The sequence below is a fragment of the Mesoplodon mirus genome (assembly GCF_964341445.2).
Source record: "Mesoplodon mirus genome assembly, chromosome: 4".
Lineage (NCBI taxonomy): Eukaryota > Metazoa > Chordata > Mammalia > Artiodactyla > Ziphiidae > Mesoplodon > Mesoplodon mirus.
The window spans coordinates 105,655,414-105,660,653 of NC_138979.1; positions in this window are offsets into that span (position 1 = coordinate 105,655,414).

Here is a 5,240-nt window from a genome sequence, read left to right on the forward strand (position 1 = left end):
TCAGGATTCCCAGTGCTTTCCCATGTTGCTCAGGCCCCTTTCTTCTCAGGCTTGTTCAGGTATCCCTTCAATAGTAGTTGAATTCTAACCCCATCCTCTCTGAATGTAACCTTCCCTCGTCTTCTCTTTTAAAAGTCTTACTTCTCTTCTGAATGTCCAAGGGTATTGACCACATCATTTTACACACACTCTCTTGACATCATTTTGCACACACACCCACACTTTTTCTCCCATAGAATTGTGTAACCTTTTTGAGGACAGGGGTCCTATCTTCTGATTCATCATTACATCTTCTATTATGTCCAAAGTGCTGCCTTAAATCAAGTGCCTGTTTAATAAATAAAGAAATTTAAACTATCCAGTTTTAGAATAATGCACTGAAAGTATGGTTCACATTTATTCTTTGCATTATGAATGAAAACAGGTGGTATTGCTTAAGAATTATGCAAACCTCACATTCTATATAAAGATTTGGAACTTTTTTCTTTTTTTCTTTTAGTGAAATTCCACAAGCTATACAGTTTTTACCTAGCAGCAGAGTTCACTTACAACATGCGATTCAATTAAATGAGTGTGGTCTGCCTTCTCCCACCAAGATCTTCATTTAATAAATACTCCATGAGAACTTTATTCTACTCTTTTTCTTTCTTTCTTTTTGTATTTTCTTTTCTTTTTGGACAGAAGATTTTCTTTCTTTCTTTTTGGACAGAAGGTTTTTAGTAGAAACAAAGTATCTGCATTTCCCCTTTGTCTACTGTAATCAGACTTAGTTGGGTATGATGATTTACTGTCTATGAGGTCTCATTCCTGTGGAGTCAGTGTGTGGGGCTTTGGAACAGCATTTTGCTAAGATATGACTTTACTTCCATGTGAATGGCAGTCACACTGATGTATATTTGTCACTGAGTAGAACATGAAAAGATGGAATGAACTAGAACTTAATGTGACTTAATGGAAAGAAGCTATGGTGGCTTACCTATAACTTTAGAAAACATGCCTCTGATGGTGCTAGATAATCCTAATGTTTGACTAAAATGACCCTGTGAGTATGGAGGCTTAAGATGGCATAGATGTGAATATATGAACCAATTTTACTTTCTGTTTATTACATAATAAACCTTAAGGAATAGGTCCTACATTATTATTTTGAGAGCAGGTCAGCCTATCTGAAGCTGGAGTTTTTCTTTTACTAACCTCAGCATTTACAATTATTAAAATAACTTGCTAATCAGTTTATTCTAAAATACTAAATTGGACATTATGTACTTTATGCAAAAATGAACACCAAAACATCAAAAATGAACACGCTAAACCAGTTTTCTTGGCAAAAAGCCCTTTAAAGATGTAATTGTAATGAGAAATTGCAGTGTGTTCAGGTGTTACATTATATTCCCTCTCTTTCTCAGGAAACAGATGTGTGAATATGAGTCAGATGAGATTTCTGTAAGCAGAGAGGAAGAAAATAGAAGAACCATTTATCATTTTCTCTTTAAATAGCAAATATTATTGATATGTAGTTTTCTTTTCCTTGATGAACTGAGGTCTGTTATGAATATTAAAATTCTGCTTCTAAAAGGCAGAGTCAGATAAAACTTCAAAAGGGACCAAGCCTAGTGACACTGAGGACCAGTTTCAATTGTGGTATTAAAAATAAGGATTTGCTTCACAGATGTTTTAAAAGTTTCTAGTGTGAAGTACCTCATTTTTTTTTGAAATACAGTTGATGTACAAAATTACATTGGTTGTAGGTGTACAGCATAGTGATTCAGTATTTTTAAGATTATACTCCATTAGTAGTTATTACAAGATAATGGCTGCAATTCCTTGTGCTATACAATATATCCTTGTTGCTTATCTATTTTATACAGAGTGGTTTGTATCTCTTAATCCCATAGCCCTAATTTACCCCTCCCCTCTTCCTTTCCCCATCTGGTAACCACTAGTTTGTCTTCTATATCTGTGAGTCACTTTCTGTTTTGCTATATACATTCATTTGTATTAATTTTTAGATTCCACATGTAAGTGATATCCTACAGTATTTGTCTTTCTTTGTCTGACTTATTCTACTAAGCATAATATTCTCTGGGTCCATCCGCATGGCTGCAAATTGCAGAATTTTATACTTTTTAATGGCTGAGTAATATTCCATTGTATATATATATTTATAACACTTCTTATCTATTTGTCTGTTGATGGACACTGGGTGGCTTCCATATTTTGGCAGTTGTAAATAGTGCTATTATGAACATTGGGGTACATGTATCTTCGAATTAGTGTTTTCATTTTTTCTGGGTATAGACCCAGGAGGGAATTGCTGGGTCATTTGGCAGTTATATTTTTAGTTTTTTGAGGAACCTCTGTACTGTTTTCCATAGTGGCTGCACCAATTTACATTCGCATCAACAGTGTACAAGGGTTTCCTTTTCTTCACATCCTCTCCAACATTTGTTATTTGTAGGCTTTTTGATGATAGCCATTCTGACAGGTGTAAGGTGATATCCCATTTTGTTTTGATTTGCATTTCTCTGATAATTAGTGATGTTGAACATCTTTTCATGTGCCTGTAAGATATCTGCATGTCCTCTTTGGAAAAATGTCTATTCAGATCTTCTGCTCATTGTTTGTTTTTTGATATTGAGTTGTATGACCTGTTTATGTGTTTTTGATATTAACCTTTTTTCAGTCATATCATTTGCAAATATTTTCTCCCATTCTGTAGGTTGTCTTTTTGTTTTGTTGATGGTTTCCTTTGTTGTGCAAAAGCTTTTAAGTTTAATTAGGTACAATTTGTTTATTTTTGCTTTTATTTCTTTTGCCTTAGGAGAAAGGTCCAAAAAATTTTTGCTACAATTTATGTCAAAGAATGTTATACCTATGTTGTCTTCTAGGAATTTTATGGTTTCAGGTCTTACGTTTAGGTCTTTAATCTATTTTGAGTTTATTTTTGTATATGGTGTGAGGAAATGTTGTGATCTCATTCTTTTACTTGTAACTGCCCAGTTTCCCCAGCACCACTTCTTGAAGAGACTGTCTTTTCTCCATTGTATATTCTTGCCTCCTAGGTTATAGGTTAATTGAACATAAGTGTGTGGTTTTATTTCTGGGCTCCCTGTTCTGTTCCGTTGATCTATGTGCCTGTTTTTGTACCATGCTGTTTTGATTACTGTAGCTTTGTAGTATAGTTTGAAGTCTGAGGGTGGTACCTCCTGCTTTGTTCTTTTTTTCTCAAGATTTCTTTGGCAATTTGGGGTCTTCTGTGGTTCCATCTGAATTTTAGGATTATTTGTTCCAGTTGTGTGAAATGTCATGGGTATTTTGATAAGGATTGCATCAAATCTGTATATTGCTTTGGGTAGTATGGACATTTTAACAATATTAATTCTTCTAATCCAAGAGCACAGGATATTTTTCCATTTCTTTGTATCATCTTCAATTTCCTTTATCAATGTTTTATAGTTTTCAGAGTATAGTTCTTCAACCTCCTTTGTTAAATTTATTCCTAGGTATTTTATTCTTTTTGATGTGATTTTAAAAGAGATTGGTTTAAAAAGGGAAAACTATTTTTTCTGATAGTTCATTATTAGCGTATGGAAAAGCAACAGATTTCTGTATATTAATCTTGTATCATCTACCTTGCTGAATTCATTTATTAGTTCTAATGGCTTTTGGGTAGAGATTTTAGGGTTTTCTATATTAAAGTATCATGTCATCTGCAAATAGTGACAGTTTTACTTCTCCCCCTTCATTTTCTGTGCCTTTTATTTCTTTTTATTGTCTGATTGCTGTAGCTAGTACTTCTGATACTATGTTAAATAGAAGTGTCAAGAGTGGGCAACCTTATCTTGTTCTTGAATTTAGAGGAAAGGCTTTTAACTTTTCTCTGTTGAGTATGATGTTAGCTATGGGTTTGTCATAAATGGCCTTTATTATGTTGAGATATGTTCCCCCTAGAGCCACTTGGATGAGAGTTTTTTCATGAATGAATGATGAATTTTGTCAAATGCTTTTTCTGTGTCTATTGAGATAATCATGTAATTCTATCTTTTCTTTTGTTAGTGTGGTGTTTCACATTGATTGATTTGCAGATGTTGAACCGTCCTTGAATCCCTGGGATAAATCCTACTTGATCATGGTGTATGATCCTTTTTGTATATTGTTGGATTTGGTTTGATAATATTTCATTGAGGATTTTTGCATCTATATTTATCAAAGCTATTGGCTTGTAATTTTCTTTTTTTGTAGTATCGTTGTCTGGTTTTGGTATCAGGGTAATGGTGGCCTTGTAGAATGAATTTGGGAGTGTTTCATCCATTTCAATTTTTTTGGAATAGTTTGAGAAGGATGGGTATTAGTTCTTCTTTATATGTTTGGTAGAATTTACCCATGAAGCTATCTGGTCCTGGACTTCTGTTTGCTGGGAAGTTTTTTTTTTATTACAAATTCAATTTCACTACTAGTGACAGGCTTGTTCAAATTGTCTGTTTCTTTGTGAGTCAGTCTTGGCAGGCTGTATGTTTCTAGAAATTTGTCCATTTCTTCTATGTTGTCCAATTTGTTAGCATATAATTGGTCATAGTATTCTATTCTGATTTTTTGTATCTCTGTGGTATCAGTTGCTTTTCTTCTCTTTTATTTCCTATTTTATTTGGATCCTCTCCTCTTTTCTTCTTGGTGAGTGAGGCTAAAGTTTTATCAATTTTGTTTACCTTTACAAAAGAAAACATCTCCTGTTTTCATTGATATTTTCTATTTTTTGGGTTTCTATTTTATTTATTTCCTCTTTGAAATAAATCCTTCAATTTATAAATCCTTTATTATATCCTTCCTTCTGCTGACTTTGGGCCTTGTTTGTTCTTTGTTTTCTAATTCTTTTAGGCGGTAGGTTATGCTGTTTATTTGAGATTTTTTTGTTTCTTGATAAAGGCCTGTATCTCTATGAACTTCCCTCTTGGAAATGCTTTTGCTGCATCCTATAGATTTTGGAGTGTTGTGTTTCCATGTTCATTTGTCTTGAGGTATTTTCTGATTTCCTCTTTGATTTCTTCATTGACCCATTGGTTTTTTTAGTAGCATGGTGTTTAGTCTTCACATGTTTGTTCTTTTCCCATTTTTCTTTTTGTAATTGATATCTAGTTTCATACTGTTGTGGTCAGCAAAAATGCTTGATATACTTTCTATCATCTTAAACATGTTGAGACTTGTTTTGTGGCCTAGCATGTGGCCTACCATGTGCACTTGAA